Source organism: Lathyrus oleraceus, chromosome 6, assembly GCF_024323335.1.
Source record: "Lathyrus oleraceus cultivar Zhongwan6 chromosome 6, CAAS_Psat_ZW6_1.0, whole genome shotgun sequence".
Classification (NCBI taxonomy): domain Eukaryota; kingdom Viridiplantae; phylum Streptophyta; class Magnoliopsida; order Fabales; family Fabaceae; genus Lathyrus; species Lathyrus oleraceus.
In genome coordinates, this window is record NC_066584.1 from 491,021,729 (window position 1) to 491,040,669 (window position 18,941).

General features: G+C 37.8%; 1 non-coding gene and 1 pseudogene across 1 annotated transcript; one reads left to right on the forward strand and one right to left on the reverse strand.

The window, feature by feature from the left end:
- The first annotated feature begins 5,537 nt into the window (after positions 1-5,537).
- LOC127096401 (WD repeat-containing protein 55-like) lies at positions 5,538-17,302 on the forward strand (annotated as a pseudogene).
- LOC127098860 (small nucleolar RNA R71) lies at positions 10,393-10,499 on the reverse strand. Its single transcript, XR_007793545.1, has one exon. It is a non-coding gene; the product is annotated as a small nucleolar RNA R71 (small nucleolar RNA).
- Positions 17,303-18,941: the final 1,639 nt, after the last annotated feature.

The following is an 18,941-nucleotide window of genomic DNA, read 5'->3' on the forward strand; positions in this document are numbered from 1 at the left end:
ATTAAAAATGCCAAAAATATTTTGCTTATTGTTTAACCTCCAATCTTCATCTCATTTTTGATTTCTCATTGGTTGACTTTGACTTTCAATGTCATTTGATCAATACACATGGATTGGTACATTTTTTATTTCACCTTATGCATTTTAATCTTCTTCTTCTTCTTCTTCTTTTTCTTTTCTTGATCAATGAGTTGAAGGTTGATAAGTTAGCATTGATTAGGGAGACTTAACCTTCCTTGATTCAAATCTAATTCATCTTGATCAATTGATCAAGTGAATGGCTTTGCATTAAGGATAGGTTGTTTCCTAAATCATGCAAAAGGCTTAAACCAATACAAGATCAATTCTCTTTTTCGTTTTTTGGCATGGCAAGTTGTTGGAACTTGGTTCACTAATCAAGACTTCTAACTTGTGTTGCTGCCTACATTATTATTGACCGGCCTCAGATAGTTGTGACTTCTACATAAGTCCAATTACGATTGCTTAACATAGCGCTAAATTTGCCTTATGGCACACTAACTACTAACATTAACCATTAACAATTAACATTTACTTTTTGCTCTTTACTTTTAATGCAATTTACTATTCTTGCACATATTATCCATTTGCTTTTCTCTTTTCTCACTTCTGTTTTGTTTTGATTGTTGTGAACCAAATGCAAAGAATTGGACCAAATGGACTTAGACTTTAGGACTTTCCCTATGCAAATTTGGAGTCAAAGAGCAACTAGGCATTGGGCCTTTAGAGTGCTATAAAAAGTCAAAGAGCAACTAGGCATTGGGCCTTTAGAATGCTTAAGCTTGAAGATGAACATTGAAAGGACCATATTCTTAACTCCCTCTTGTCCATTCTTTGATTGTATTATAGAACCTTTTGATGTGTGTTTTCTTGTGCTAGGAGTTCCAACTTGAGCTTAATTGAGGAACCATTCCCATGAGCTTCCAAGAGAGAGAGATCCAAGATGCATTGAGGAGCTTTTCCAAGTTCATTTGAGTGTATGCTTATTTGCTTGCTTATTCCAAAGGATGGGAGCTACTTGGATCATCAATATGATCTCAAGAGAGGAACTCCTTTTGTGGTTTTGTTTCTTTTTCCTTACCTCTTGCATGCTTAGGATTACCTCTCTGAGGAATAAAATAGGGATTACAACTATCTTTTTACTTTCTAAGATCGGTATATGTGAGTCTATATGTATATGTATATGTATATGTGATGATTATGCAGACAAAACGATCGCAAAGGATACAAAGGTGTCGCAAATTTGAATCATCCGTACAATTCTCGATCAATCGAAAAAAGAGGGAGACAACTGCTGGAGAAAAGAGAGATCAACATCCCAAAGGCTCAACCCTAGACGGGGAAGGAGGAGATCTGCTGAGAAAAACCGTTATCGAGTCTGCGGGGGAAATTTAAGTCAACACCATATCAAATGGGAGACAACCATGAAGAGCATAAACACAAATGGCTGCTCAGAAACCAGGAGGAAACTCTGACTGTGTGCGAATCGGATGGCGATTGGTAAGGAAACCAAAGTTCTACTGCAACCACGCAAACTGCTGAGAAAACCATTCTCAGCTGGGGAATAATCACAAACTCCACTGAGGAATATAAACTCCGCAGGGGACTAATCAACCAAATGAGCTGGCTATCCTCTGGGGAATAGCGGACAATAAATGTTGAGTTCTAAAAATGTTGTCGGGGATGAAAGAGAAATTGTGCCTACTGCTTGGGGGGGACCCAATAATGCTCCACACTTGGGGCTTACTAGTTTCGAACCATTATTGATATTCTTTTTAAAATTCATGCTTTTATATGTTTAAGAAAAATGATTTTGATTAAAAACTTTAATTTCAAAAATCATCATAATAAAATTTTAAAACTATTTGGTTGAAATAAACAAGAGTAGAAATAAATGAAAAAGAGCTCAACTTTATTTAATAGAATGGTAGTTTGTAAATGACAAGACTCCATAGATCTTTACAAAGTTGAAAATGGTAATTTACATGGAAAAGGGTTACCTTGAATAAAAATGATCATTAATCCTTCTACCAACTCTTGATGTTCACTGTGCTTTTGGCCGCTACTGGGGTTGATGAATCACCGTTGACCGTTGTGCTCAAGAGTGTCTTCAACATTGAAGATCAGTAGGATGCAGTTACTTGCCATAATCCCTAATTTTTGCATAAATTTCCCCAAGGTGGGGTACTCAATTTATCGGGATAATCTTTCTGTTTTATGTCTCTAACTTTTTCCTGGATCGCCCTTTGAGGTTTTCAATCCACCAAGACGCTCATTTTTGCCTAAACCGCCCTTTCGGGTTTTCAACTTAGCAAGTTGTTTTTTTCTTTTTTTTAGGCGAAGTATTTCTTGACTGCATTTGCGTTCACAAAACGAGTGAACTCTTCACCATCCATAGTTGTAAGAATCAAAGCGCCGCCTGAAAAGGTTGTCTTAACAATATACATGCCTTCATAATTAGGAGTCCATTTGCCCTTAGAATCTGGTTTGAAAGATAAAATCTTCATGAGCACAAGGTCACATTCTATGAACACACGTGGTCTGACCGTCTTATCAAAAGCTTTCTTCATCTTTTGCTGATATAATTGAACATGACACATGGCAATCAATCTCTTCTCTTCAATCAAATTCAGCGGATCATACCTGGCCTAACACCATTCAGCCTCAATCAACTTGGCTTCCATGAGCACACGCAATGACGGAATCTCAACCTCTACGGGGAGCACTGCATCCATAAGATATACAAGAGAGAAATGGGTTGCCCCTGTTGAAGTGCGGATGGATGTACGATACCCGTGCAAAGCAAATGGGAGCATTTCATGCCAATCCTTATATGTTACAACCATATTCTGAATGATTTTCTTAATATTCTTATTTGCAGCTTCAACAGCCCCATTCATCTTGGGTCTGTAGGGAGAAGAATTATGGTGTGTAATCTTGAAGTATTTGCAAAGAGATTCCACCATATTATTATTCAAGTTTGATACATTATCAGTAATGATCTTTCTTGGCACACCATAATGACATATAATCTGATTCTTGATAAACCTTACAACAACTTGCTTGGTTACATTTGCATACAATGCCGCTTCTACCCATTTTGTGAAGTAATCAATTGCCACAAAAATTAAACGGTGTACATTCGAAGCTTTGGGCTCAATCATGCTAATCTAATCAATTCCCCACATGGAGAAGGGCAATGGGGAGGAAATGACATTCAACAGTGCCGGAGGAACGTGAATCTTATCCGCATAAATTGACATTTGTGGCATTTCTTCACAAACTTGCAATAGTCAGATTCCATTGTCAGCCAATAGTAACCCGCTCACAACATTTTCTTTGCCATTGCATGTCCATTGGAATGAGTACCAAAGGAACCTTCATGGACTTCAGTCATAAATAAGTCTGCTTCGTGTCTATCCACGCATCTGAGCAGAACCATATCGAAGTTTCTCTTATACAAAACATCACCATTCAGGTATAAATTGATGGCTAATCTTCTCAAAGTCTTTTTATCTTTCAAATATGCCCTATGCGGGTAAGTCTGACTTTGGAGGAAACACTTGATATCATAATACCACAATTTCTCGTCTTTGATGATTGGGCAATGACTGCCCTTGGACTAAGAGAGAGTGTCCTGTATCTGCTGAGTCAAATAGGGTGGGAAACCACTCCTATTCGAAGACAATTTGTTACTTACCAGAGGCTAACTCTAGAATTCCTTAGCTCCCTGATCTATATACCAAACCATGGAAAAGGAATAAGCCGAGGTTTCATTCAGTTCAGGATGTTCAATATGGAGTATAAATTTAACATTCAAGAATATACTAACCTTTTAGGGTTTCCTACTTCTTTTGACACATTCACCATTAGCCAAGAAGACCTTTTTGAATATAGAGAGCTTGAACATTTTTGGGGAAGTTTGACGGGTAATGACGACCCTGAGGAACATGAGTTTCTTTCTGGAAACATACATAACCCAGCTTTTCGTTATTTCCACAAGATCCTAGCACACACTCTTTTTGGGAAGAAATCAAACATTACCACAGTATCACGTGATGAACTCTTCATAATATTTTGTGCTTCCCAGAACCGTCCAGTGAATGGTGTCACCTATATGTTGCCGAGTTTCGACCGCCTTATTCAAGCTGACCGTCCACCGATCCTAAGAGGAGGACTGATAACCATGATTGCTAATGCTATTGGATTGTGCCAACCCATGCTTGATTTGAACCCTTTCTGTGGCATTGAGCCTATGAATATACCTTTCCTCTACAACACTATGTTTATAGGAAACCTTGGACCTGAAGAGTTCGAACTAATAATTAACAACCAAGTTCTTTATTTATTCACCATGCCTAGTCCGATGACTAGTGTTCATAACCGAAACAATTGGCTCTACAACCTGAATGGAATACCTTCCCCTATTAGATCTGTTGAATCCATCCAAGACTATGAGATTTGTGACGACCAGATTCCTTATGCTGGGTCTGATCCACAAACACCTACTGGTTACCATGATGTTGCCTCTCCACCTCATCCTATCCCGACCGCAGAATCGGCAATACCTGATCATAGACATCATATGCCCGGAACTGATTATAACACCGCCATTCAAGCCTTGATGTCAGAACAAGATGCCATCAGAAAAGAGTTAACTAATATGGGACATGAATTTCTGGGATACATGAGTAGTATGACAAATCAATTTCATGAGTTGCTACGCCGTGTCAATTCCTTTGCTCCTCCGGCCAAAGATCCTGCAAGTGGCTAGAAGTTTTTAGTTAATTAGTTTTAGTTTTAGGGAATCTATAGTTTCGTTTAACATTATTTTTAATCTTAGTATTTGTTTTTCCCTGTTTTCTCTTATCTTCAAATGTTACATTATGTTTATTTTATGAAGCTATTGCATTATTGGTTTATTTTATTTTATTTTGATTTATGCAATATCTACAATTACTAGTAATGATATTCACTACATACTACTTACATAGCCTATTAGGGAAAAATATATATATACCCTATGGTGTGTAGTAAAATAGCATACATGGCAATTCAAAAATATAACAATAGCAAAATATAATAAACATAAACAAAACAAAATAAAAAAAAATAATAATAAAAACAATTTATGAAGCACCCACGTAAGCAGTGACCGTTGTAAGCTAACCTGTGTGACGAGCGTCACACAAGCCATCACGGTCGTCACCCAAGTGCATGTGACGCCCGTAACACCTTCCGTCACGAGCGTGACAGCTTCAGAATAGGTGAACATTGGTGACCGTTAGGGACACGACCGTTACCCCCCGCCTTTTTATTTTCCCCATTCACTCACCTTTACTCCATCCCACTCACATTCATCCACATTTATTTTTCCCTCACCCACTGCTCTTCCAACTTCCAAAAACTTTTCCTATAAATACCTACAATACCTTTCTCCCTACACCACATCATTCCAACAAACCACTCTATACAAATACAATTCCATCCTCTTTCATTCTTTCAACCTACTTATCAATATGGCGGAAAACCAACAATTCGGAAATATTATCTTCCGATCCGAAGATGATAATTATCAACGGGAGCAGTTCGATCGGTTTCAACAACGAGGTGTCGTCTCTACCAGGTATCCTGATTTAAATTGTTTACAAGAATTAGGATTACTTCAAGGTGTGCAATGGATGCTTCGGCTTGCTGATTTAACCTTTGTTTGCACACACAATCAACCTACCTACCCATCACTCACCTTAGAATTTTTAAGTTCTTATTCATACACCACTCCAACAGGTGAAGACGAGTACTTAACCGGTACCGCAAATTTCCGCATGTTCAACACCGAGTACTCACTATCCAGAACCAATTGAGTGCCATGCTACACTTCCCTGTAGAAGGCCAAGTCCACCCAAGAATCCCTCCGAACTCATAGTGGCACATAAACGCCTTCGACCTCTTTAGAAAAATATCCGGTGTGGAAACAAATAACTGGGATGTACTCCTTGCTTCACACATACATAACCCCACTATCCGGTATTTTATCCGCATTCTGCAAAACACCATTTTCGGTCCACCCAACAACAGCAAAGTCAACGCAAAGGAATTATTCTTCCTCCACTGCGTCTTTGAAATGGATACAAAGGTAAATGCCGCCTCTTTCTTATTTCACCATATTCGTACCCTATGTGCTAGAGGTCGCCAACCTTTTGTGATTGGAGGATTAATAACCACCATAGCACTTGGTTTGAATCTAGGGTACCGACTTCAAAATTTACAATCTCTGCCACCCCTATTTATGGATATAAGCTATTGTCGCTCCAGTCGCTTAATCAAAAATAGAGTAGGCGGAAGGTATTATCTTATGGTGAATAACCAAGAAGTCCCAAGCGTCGTTTTGCCCAACATTGCCCTCACAGATGTCACCAACCCCAACCGCTTCATCTACGATCTGAATGCTCCCGAACCTACCGAGCCTACACAAGCAAACCCGCCCCCGGACGAGTTTGAGGAAATGGAGCAAGGTGATCAAGGTCCTGAACAACAATCAGCCCTGCTTAACCCTTCCGATAATGCAACCGGCCAATCCTCCCGACGCCGTCGAAGAAGAAGGCCTACAACAAATGATGATATCATGGACGCTATTGAACATCAAACCCAACGGCTTGATGCCATGCAGGCGCAGAATCTTGAAGTGATGCAACTGATGCGCCAGATGCAACAACAATAGGAAGCGAGGAATGCAATAACCGACCAGCGATTCACTGACTTACTTAGCAGGTTTGACGACTTGGGAGTACGTCAACGATCACCGGGTCCGAGAACCAGAGGCGGAAGGCAGAATTGAGTTTGGGTTCCCTTTTTCTTTTCCTTTTCTTTTGTTTTCTTCGAAACATTGGGGACAATGTTTCATTTAAGTTAGGGGGGGGGGGGGAAACTTTGTTTCAGTTATGATTACTTCCCTTTAAACATTCCTTTTTCAAGTATGTTATTTCCCTTTCATTGTTATTTCCCTTTCATTTATATCATTAATTCAAAATAAAAAAATATATATATATATAAAAAAAAATTATATAATATATATTTATTTTATTTTAAGTCCCTAGTGTGAAATTTTTTTATTATCTATTCCCCTCAATTTTCTTGAGCCATACCAAAAATTCAACACACTCAATAAGTATAAAGGTTGCTTATTTTATCAAACTTGAGTAAAATTAAGACAAAAATTATTACCGCCCCAACGCTCTAAACAAACCTCAACATGTTAGATCAGAAAAGTACCTATTATACCAATCCCTTGAACTTTTAGTTTTATAGTAACCCCGAGTAGTTTATACGAGAAGTCGGCACCATCCTAATAGAAAACTACGTGGAGAGCCGATGAATATAAGCGAATGATTCCCAAGACAATATATATGAAAAAAAATCAGGTAATGCACTAATTAAGTTAGGTGATCCTTACCCGATCATTTAATCCAAAGGTTGCGGACCCTACAAAAACATTGTAAGAACGATCCATTGTGAGTTGGTTCAGCGGTTTCTGGTGCTGAACTTGGTAGGGCGGACTACGATCCGATCCCCCGCAATTTGCAATGGGCTAAGTAACGAAGTTATCCAACTTATGTACCAGAACTTCAAGCTAAAAAGGGAATCATAAACGCTAACCGGTTACTCCACTATGTGCGCGAAAAGATAAAGGGCTTAATGTGATTTCGCTAGAACGAAAACGGGTGAAATAAGAGTAAAAGAACTAGGCTAGCTATAATAGCACGACTCGAACTGGTTTGCATAAGGTGGGGTTATCTGAGGTTATTACGGTAGTTGTTGATGTTAAGATTAAACTCAGGTTATTTTTAAACGAGATTTACTTGCAACCTACTACGAATCGATGTGTGTTTGGAAATTTCATCTGGCTAATATTTTAAACCGATTTCTACATTGAATCTTGCTTGAGGACAAGCAAAAGTCTAAGTATGGGGGAGTTTGATAACATGAAATAACATCACACTTTTGGACTCGATTTAATTAAATTATATTATTATTTGTTTCGATTTATTTTATATTATTCGATATTACTTGGTATTTTCCTTCTATTTATTTCAGGTAACACTATTTGAAGCATACGTGAAAAAGAAAGAAAAGGAGGTGCAAAAAGAGGATGAAAAGCAATCCACTAAAGCCCAACCCATAACTACAAGGAGAGGCGCTGTGATGCTGTGACGACCGCCACACAAGGTGTGACGAGTGTCACGCCCCCCTGCTAAGTGTTATGAGCGTAACACATGGTGTGACGAGCGTCACACCCCCATTCCTATATTTTTGGCTTTGACGCGTAACAGAAGCACGTTCACCTTTTTCTTCGCTTGACCAGTTGACGCGTGACAAAACCTACTGAAGGACTTTGGAAGAAACGGTCACTTGATGGATTGGTATAAATAGATCCAATGGTGGAACCCTGCAGCTCTCTGATTTTTTCCAGTTTTCGGCACCGTGCATTATTTTTACTGCTTTTTAATTTTCCAGCACTTTACTTTCCTAGCAATTTTTATTTCCTTTTCTTTTCCAGTCAATTTTCAAAGCATTCAATTAATTTTCTCACAATAGTTTCTACATCGGAAACTATTGTGTAACTTTTACTGGATCTAACCTTACGTTAGGTCATAGTATTTTATTCCTTCGTTTTTATTTTCCTGTCTGATCGAAGATTGTAAGAACAAATCCAACCGGCTTGTGGTGGAGCGTTCAAGCATCGAAGCTAGGAATAATCATGATATCTATGAATTTTACAGGTTCTTTAATTTTATTGTTTTAATTTATATATGCTCTGCACTGCTGTTTATCTATACTGTTCGCCTGATATGCTTGTATTTAAGCATAATTATTGTTTAGGCTTGTTTAGCATGTCCGGCTAAATAAACTTAGATATCGGTATGTAAAGTAAGCGGAATAAAGGAATCAAAACTAAGTTGGTTTAAATTTATTTAAAAATATAGTCACTCTTTTTATGGTCTCAATTTACAGAGTTAATACCAAAGTTTTTGTATGAGAGTAAAAAGCATAAAGAAGTTAAAATCAATAGAACGACGGTTTGAGCTTTTAACTGGACAGTGTAAATTGGACACTAACTTTAAATTAGGACGAAAGCAATTTTTAGAGTTAATTAAATTCTAATCATTTTTAAAAAGTATTTTTAAAGGTTAAATGTGAGGACGAGAGTTAAGCATTTAAGTTTAATCGTATAATCTAAGTCAACAGAGACAGAGTTTGAGACGAGGGTGTTTAAATGGTTAGTATTTTCTTAAAAAGAGTTTCTACAGATTCTATTGTTTTCAAAAAGTGATTTTGGACTTAACTAAATAGTGAGAGCGTATGTTAACATAAAGTCATAGTCTGATTCAACAGAGCGAGAGTTTGAGAAAGGATTTTTAATCAATAGTGTCTACTGAAAAGACTTATTTTAAAACTAAGAAACCAATGAAGATTTGATTCCCTAATTATGACGAACTACGTACCGATATCCGCGTTATTTGATATTTAATCTAGATCCAATTTTAGTTTTAGTTTTCCCCCTAATCATCAAAGTATCATCCGCCTTAGCTTTACGAAGTAACCTTAGAAAAACGGTATATCGATTCATTAAGTCCCTGTGGGATCGATATCTTTTAAAATTACGCGATTAGACTGTGCACTTGCAGTCATTACCCCATTAGACTCATAAAGTCGCGATCAAGTTTTTGGCGCCGTTGCCGGGGACGTTTAGTTAGTCGATATCGTAACTCTTCTGTTACGCTGTAGAGACTAAGGCAATTTTTATTTTTTCCTTGTTTTTCGTTGATTTGTATACCACACACTCGCTCACAAGGCGAACCGTACTACTTACGAATCAACGACGTTGAACGATATCTCCGAGTCTTACGACGAATTCGGGAGTATCGTGCTGCAAACAATCTTCCTCCAATCGAAATTCCTGATCTCAAAAATCTCCTTCCTTCGCCGATACCCGAGATGACAGAACCAGCTCGTGCTCTTCGAGATTACGCCGCTCCATCGCAAGATGAGCCGCATTCGAGTATTGCTCCACCCGCAATCGAAGCAAACAACTTCGAACTTAAACCTTCGCTATTACAGGCAGTGCAACAAAATTAATTCTCTGGAAATCCTACCTAGGATCCAAACCTTCATTTATCCGTATTTGTCCAATACGCTGATACTGTTAAAGCTAATGGTGTCACTTCAGAGGCAATTCGACTTCGTCTCTTTCCTTTCTCTTTAAGGGATAAAGCTAGAAGATGGCTTCAGTCTCTTCCTTCCAACTCAGTCACCACATGGAATGAGTTGAAGAAAGTCTTTCTTGCCCGATATTTTCCTCCAAGCAAAACAGCTATGTTGAGAGCCCAGATAAATGGATTTAAACAGAAAGATAACGAGTCTGTTTTCGAAGCTTGGGAAAGATACAAAGACATGATGAGACTTTGTCCACACCATGGTTTAGAGGACTGGTTAGTAATTCATACCTTCTATAATGGTCTCTTGTACAACACAAGGTTAACAATAGACGTCGCCGCAGGTGGTGCGCTTTTGGATAAACCTTATGCCGATGCTTATCAACTTATCGAGAGCATGGCCCAAAATCATTATCAGCGGGGAAGCGACCGAACAATGGTAGAAAAACCTCAAACGAAAAGTGGCATGTACGAGATAAGTAGCCTTGATCATGTTAATGCAAAAGTGGATGCTCTTGCCTAGAAAATTGAAAGTTTAAATGTATCACCTCCAGCCACCGTGGTTGTCGTGACTCAAAATTGCGAAGTCTGTGGAATCCAAGGTCACACTCCTACAGGTTGTCAACTCCTAACAGGAATCCAAGCAGAGCAAGTGAACTATGCTCAAGGAAATCCCTACTCGCTTACCTATAACTCAAACTGGAAGAACCATCCTAATTTTTCATATAAGAGTAATAATGCTTTATACGCACCAGGTCAAGCTCCCAGTCAGGCCCCATCTACACCTAACAATAACGTTCCTAGGAAATCCAACATGGAAATCATGATGGAGAACTTCATAGCTTCTCAACATCAAACCAATAAAGAGTTCTTAAACCAGAATGTACACACTAGCGAACAGATTAAACAACTATCAAGTAAAGTAGATGCCCTGACTACCCATAACAAAATGCTGGAAACCCAAATCTCGCAAGTAGCTCAACAACAAGCACCTACTGCTGCCCCAACTGGTACATTTCCTGGACAGCCCCAACCTAACCCCAAAAAGCCACGCTCATGCAATTATATTGAGAAGTGGAACAGAGGTAGAAGGACCGTCTGATCCAAGAGTTGAAAACCAAAACTCTAAAAAGTTAACTGAGGAAGAAAATAAACCTAAGGAAAAGGAAGAGAGTAATAAGGAAACCGTAGAAAAGAAAGAACCTTATGTACCTCCACCGCCTTATAAACCACCTATCCCTTATCCTCAAAGGCTTATTAAAACCAAAGACGCGGGCCAATTTAAAAAATTTGTTGACCTACTGAAACAATTAAACGTCACAATTCCTTTTATAGAAGCTATTACACAGATGCCCTCATATGCTAAGTTCTTAAAAGAAATTCTTTCTAATAAAAGGAAACTTGAAGATAGCGAAACCGTTACACTCACTGCTGAGTGTAGCGCTATAATCCAGAATATGCCTCCTAAACTTAAAGATCCTGGTAGTTTCTCTATACCCTGTCACATAGGAAAATTTGTCATAGACAAAGCTCTATGCGATTTAGGAGCCGGTATCAGTGTTATGCCCTTGTCCATATGCAAGAAACTGGAAATGGGAGAATTAAGACCAACTAAAATGTCTGTACAATTAGCAGATTGTTCCGTTAGATATCCCGTAGGAATTCTTGAAAACGTTCCCGTGCGCATAGGTCAATTCTACATCCCAACCGATTTTATAATGATGGATATAAGAGAAGATGAAGTTACCCCCATTATATTGGGAAGACCATTCTTAGCAACCGTCGGTGCCATCATAGACGTAAAACGAGGACGACTCACTTTCGAAGTAGGAGAAGAGAAAATTGAGTTCATTCTTTCCAAAATTTTGAAAGCACCTGCAATAGATGACACATGTTACTTCATGGATATCATCGATGAATGCATAAAAGAAACAAAATTAGAAAATGACAAATTGTCTGACTATCGTGTAGAAGACAGACTGAACCAATGTTTAGCAATAACACAGGATCCTACGCAATGCCTTAAGAAACCAACCCTCGATCTGAAAACACTTCCCAAAAATCTGAGATATGAATTCCTAGACTCAGAACTTGAACGACCAGTGATACTAAATGCAGACCTAGGAAAACTCGAAACCGAAAAACTCCTACATATCTTAAGAAAATATCCAACCGCACTAGGATACAACGTCGCCGATCTTAAAGGGATAAGTCCTTCTATTTGTATGCACCACATCATGCTAGAAGAAGACTGTAAAACTTCTAGGGAACATCAGAGGAGACTAAACCCGATCCTGAGTGAGGTAGTGAAGAAGGAAGTAACAAAGTTATTAGAGACAGGTATCATATATCCTATATCCGATAGCAAATGGGTTAGCCCTGTACACGTAGTACCAAAGAAAGGGGGTATAATAGTTATCAAAAATGAAAAAGGAGAAATTATAACCAAACGAATCGAATCGGGATGGAGAATGTGCATTGACTATAGGAAGCTAAACAAAGCAACCCAAAAAGATCATTTTCCTTTACCATTCATTGACCATATGTTAGAACGATTAGCCAAGCATTCTCATTTCTGCTACCTAGATTGTTACTCGGGCTTCTTTCAAATACCAATTCATCCTGATGACCAAGAAAAGACAACGTTCACATGTCCTTTTTGTACCTTCGCTTATCGACGAATGCTGTTTGGCTTGTGCAATGCTCACAGTCGGTGAACTTCTTTCTGAGGTAGTAAATTGCAAATTCTTTCTTTCCAGTCTCATCTTGCTGACCTAGGACACAACCCATACTATCTTCGAGCACAACCAAATACATGATCAACGGTCTTCCTTCAATAGGCGGAGACAAAATCGGAGGTTTAAGCAAATATTCTTTGGTACTGTCAAAAGCTTGCTGGAAATCTTTGGTCCAATCACAAGACTTATCTTTCTGAAGAAGCTTGAATATAGGCGCACATGTGGAAGTCATGAGTGAAATGAATCATGAGATATAATTCAAGCGGCCGAGAAAGCCTCTGACTTGCTTCTCAGTTTTTGGCGCATGCGTCTCTTGTATTGCTTTGACCTTGGCAGGATCAACTTCAATACCCTTCTCACCGACAATAAAGCCCCACAACTTACCAGAACGAACACCAAAAGTACACTTATTGGGATTCAAGCGGAGTTTATACTTCCTCAAACGCTGGAATAACTTCAACAAATGCTCAACATGTTCCTCTTCATCAATTGATTTAGCGAACATATCATCGACATAGACTTCAATCTCTTTATGAATCATATCATGAAAAAGAGTAGTCATTGCTCTTTGGTAAGTTGCACCAACATTCTTCAAACCGAAAGGCATCATTCTATAACAGAATGTTCCCCAAGGTGAAATGAATGTGGTCTTCTCCATATCTTCGGGTGCCATCTTGATCTGATTATATCCAGAAAATTTGTCCATAAACAAAAAGACTTTCAATTTAGTTGTATTGTCTACCAACATATCAATGTGTGGCAGAGGGAATTCATCTTTCGGACTACCTTTGTTCAAATCTCTATAGTCAACACACATGTAGACTTTTCCATCTTTCTTCAGCACAAACACAATATTGGCCACCCATTGTGGATACTCGGTGGTCACAAGGAAACTGGCATCGATCTGCTTTTGCACTTCTTTTTTAATCTTTACTTCCATATCAGGATGCGTTCTTCTCAACTTCTGCTTGACTGGCAGGCATTCTGGCTTCAACGACAATCTATGCTCCACAATCTCATAATCCAAACGAGACATGTTTTGATAGGACCAAGCAAACACATCTGAATAGCTCAATCTTAACTTCCTTTACATCATCCTTGGAACCTAAGTTGACTAGCTCAATCTACTCTTTGAATGGCTGAATGGCTTTTCCTTTATGCTCAAGAAGACGAGACAATTCATCACTGACTTCTTCATCACTTTCCTCCTCAGCCTCAAACACAAGGAATTCAAAATTTGGAGAAGGATAAGGATCATTGTATTCAATAGGGTTAGAAACCAACTATAGCGGTAAATTCATGATCATCAAGCTATGGATAAGCTAGAGATCAAATAACAATAGTCGCCACCGCGCTTTTATTGTTTCCAAGGGAAAAAGTACAAACAAAACCCAAAAAGTAAGAAGTTTTCAAATCAAAACTAAGAAAATGTCAGATATTACTGGTAAGGGGGTTTGGTTACACAGAGGGAAGGTGTTAGCACCCAAAATGTCCTAAGTACTCATAGGGAGCCCTTTTTGTGTGCATATGTATTTGGTACAAAGTGATGTTTACAAACAAATAGAATGGGGGGGATGTGAAAAGAATTCATTAATTATATTTTTGTGTTTGGCAAGAGCTTTGGTCTTGTGCCTACGTACCAACATAAAAATGAGGGATCAAAACCTCGTAGTTCGTGATACACACTTCAAAGTGGATGAATTTCTTTTAAGAAAAATTAAGTTTGAAAGGCATAAAGGCCTAAAAATGGTTTGAATGAGTTAGTTCTTTTTGGATTTTGAAAGTTTAAGTCAAGTATAGTTAAGTCTATTTATAAGTTTGATTTAGAAAAGAAGTTTCAAAATGCAATGGTATAAGGCCGAAGTTTCTATCTTTTTGCAAAGATGGTCAATGTTTAGAACAAAATAAGTTCAATCAAAGAAGGTTTTGAAAAGAAAGGGAGATATTTTGAAATTAAAGAAATAGGGAGAAGATGAAGAGACTAATCCTATGTACAAAATTAAAAGTTTAGAGTTGAAAGGATTTGACCAAGTGGTTAGCAATCCAATAGACAAGAATGTCAATAGAAACCCAGAATTCCCTTGGACATTTAGAATCAAGCAACACAAAAATGCACAATTATATTATCTTGAAGATCAAGGCATGAAATAAAGATGGCCACATCCAAGCTTATCCATTCCATAATCTTTTTCAAGGCAGCCCATGTAACAGATGAATTTCACAAGTCACAAGTTCAAAATAACAGCTTCACAATGATCATGTTGCAGATGAACTTAGAGAGATCTTGAATGATGTATCAAATGAAGTTTCAAATTGCAAGCACTTGGTTTCTCAATAAGTTGGCATTGGCCAAGTCCTTTAGCATAGGAATGTTTCCTAAATTCTAAGTCAATTTGTCCAAGATCAATCCAACAATCCACACAAAAGTTTTTTAGGGTTTTTGTTGTTATTATGTACATTAATGGTCAAAGACCACACAAACAAACAAAGTGTACACAAATAAAATATATCACACAATATGGTCCAAATGGACAAAGTGAAAATTGCATTAACATAAACAATTAGAATGATATGAACACTGACAAATGTATAAAAGCTAGAATTAAATGACATTAAAGTAAAGGGCTTGAAATTAAAAATTAGTAGTTAATAGTGTCATACCCCAATTTTGTTTGGGCATATTTAAATTATCATGGAATTGATTTCATTTTTATTTTGCATCATATGCATAACATGACATACTTTCCATCATAAATAATACCTAAAATATCAGTCAGGATAAATTTATTGAAAATACAGAAAAATTGGTTAAATCGTTTCTCAAGAAATGGCAAAATCAGCGGGTAAAAAGTTTCAAAACTAAAATTACAGACACCAGTATTCTTAATCTACGGTTCACGTAGTTTAACCTGGCGTGCTCGTTGTATTTTTCAGCGACTGTTTCGATTGCAGTTTGACCCGCCTGAGCCTTTTAACGATGCAAATTTATTTCAGAATTTGAAGAAACGCTGTATTTTTTCAATAAGTATATTTTGTGCTGATCATTTTGGTGCGTCCGATTTAATTTTTAAGGCAAATTTTCGCCCGACTTTTATTTCTAATAAGTTATTTTATTTTATTTTTCTTTGTCCAAATGTCCAAATTAATTAATTAGAATTTTCTCTATATATTTAGTTTGAATTTGGATAATGAATTTTTAATATATTTTTTTTCTTTAATAATAAAAATAATATAGGTTGTACATTGGATCCTGCCAGCTCGTACCCACTCCCACATGTTCTCTCTTCACCTCACATTTTCGTCATTCCCACTCCCTAACGGTAACCCACGCGTCCTCTCCTCACTCTCTCACACGTCAATTATCCTCTCTCCAATCCATCTAACACATTACCTCTCACTATCATCTCTCTCTCCTTCTAATACGCCCACGCGTCTCTCTCATTAAGGCAGCAACTACCCTTCTCACCGGACCTCACCACCACACAACCTTACTTCACAAAACCCTTTTTTCCCGACAAACAGAACCGTCTAAGTCGCGCCTCCGTCTAAATCACAAACAACGATCCGTCGTCCTTCTCCGACTTCACGACCCCAAACCTCCGCCTACAACTCAACGACCACCACCATTTTTGCTTCCACCGTCAATCCAAGTTTACTCTTCGTCCTCTCTCTCCCATTGACCATTGCTTAGTTTTAAATAGAAATCTATTTGGGGAAACTTGCATTGACGTTGATTTTCACCCGTCCGTTAATCTCGTTGCAGCAGGACTCATAGACGGCGACCTTCACTTTTATCATTATAGCACCGATAACGCTAATAGTGATCCTGTGAGGGTGTTAGAAGTTCATGCCCGTACCAAGTATTGTAGAGTTGCTCAATTCATCAAGGGTGGACGTGCGCTGTTGACGGGTTCTAGCGATTTCTCAATACTGGCTACAAATGTAAAAACCAAATCTACCATTGCCCGACTTGATAATACCCATGAGGCAGCAACCAATAGAAGGATAAGCTTGACAGAGTCAACTATTGCTTCTGGAGATGATGATGGTTTTACTAAGGTTTGGGATACCAAAGAATATTCTTGTTGCAATTCATTTGAAGCACATGAGGATTACATTTCAGACATAACGTTTGCATCTGATGTAATGAAACTATTGGCCACAAGTGCAGACGGGACTCTTTCAGTTTGTAATCTTTGACGAAGTAAAGTCCAAGCCCAATCTGAATTTTCTGAAGACGAGCTATTGTCTGTTGTTTTAATGAAGAATGGTAGGAAAGTTGTTTGTGGATCACAAACTGGAATCTTGTTATTGGATTATTGCTTAATTTGAATTTCATCAAAATGAATTTCAATCCGCGGATTCGACAATTTTATGTCGATATACCGCCAAAATTTCAATACATCAAGGGAACACTTTCACCGCGTTATGATTTTGCGTATGACATTAATCCTATGGTCATCACGTACAAACCGGTTTTTTGAGCACATTATCGATTTAAATTGACATGGTTACTTAGTCCATTTTCTTTCTAATTAAATTGATCAATTAATTAAATTTTGTTTAATCAGTTACTTAATTTTAATTAACCTGATTATTTGATTTTATTAAATAATTTTGATAATTAATTTTAATTAACTTAATTAATCAATTTAACCGAGTTTTAATCAATTAATTTTGTTGGTTAAATATTGATTGATTTCTTCCATATCATTTCATAATACAAACTCAATTCCAAACCATTAAAATCACAATTCTCGATTCAACGTCGAGCCCATTTTCCACACCTTTGTAAGTCGATTGTTCATGGCATCGCCATCAACCTCACATAGCTTACTCTTGGGCTTTCTTACAATGAGACCTATTTGGTTATTAATTAATCGAGTAGATGACCGATTCACCATAATTTATTCAACAAAACACGAATTCCAACCATTTTTCAAACCATTTAACTTCAAAAGGATTTTCTCCTAACATAAATTTTGGGATGAAAAAGATATAGGAAGCGTTCCCTTCACTATTTCTCAAGCACTTGAATAATTGGTGTACGCCATATTGCTCGAGTTCTTGTCACCCGATTAAACCTTAATCATACACATTCAACTCACATTTTCTAAATAAACTACAAACACTAAGCCCTGAATTCCAAATTTCAGATAATAAGAGGATGGGAGCCGTTCGCCTCACCATCTTTCGATTATTCGAATAATTGGCGTACGCCACATTGCTCGAGTTTTCGTCATCCAATTAAAACCGCAATCATATAAATTCAAATCACATTTTGGATCAAATCCAATTTCACAAAATAAACTTTACAAATTAGACTTCAATGAAGAGAATGGGAGGCGATCGCCTCACCGTTCCTTGATTATTTGAATAATTGGCATACGCCATATTGCTCAAATCCTCGACTTTTCAAAACCTACCAATTCAAAATTCAAACTATTTTCGCAAATCGAATACAACATCTAAGGGCATTTGTTTTTATAATTTAAACCTCAGATGATAAAAGATGGGAGGCGTTCGCCTCGCCATCCTTCAATTATTTGAACAATTTGCGCTCGCCATATTGCACAAATTATCGACTTCCGATTAATACATTTTAACCAAACTTGGATAAAGGAATAAGTGGCGCACGCCTCATTATTCTTTGAATAAGCAAGTAGGAGGCGTACGCCTCACTACCGTGCACGTTCAACATCCACACAAAAACTTTCGATAAAAATTAGAACGAAAAAGGAGTAGAAGGCGGCCGCCTTATTATTCCTCGAAAGAATTGGACTATTGGTGTGCACCACATTGCTCAATCTTTCGTCGTTCTTCAAAAACATCTCAAACAAATCAAACTAGCTTCTCGCCCCCGCGCGATCGAAACCAATCAAACATCAAACATATGAATTCAACTTGTCACCCCGGGTGACCAAAACTTCTTTCAAAAAGAACACTGTCAATCCTTTCTAATGCGCACAAC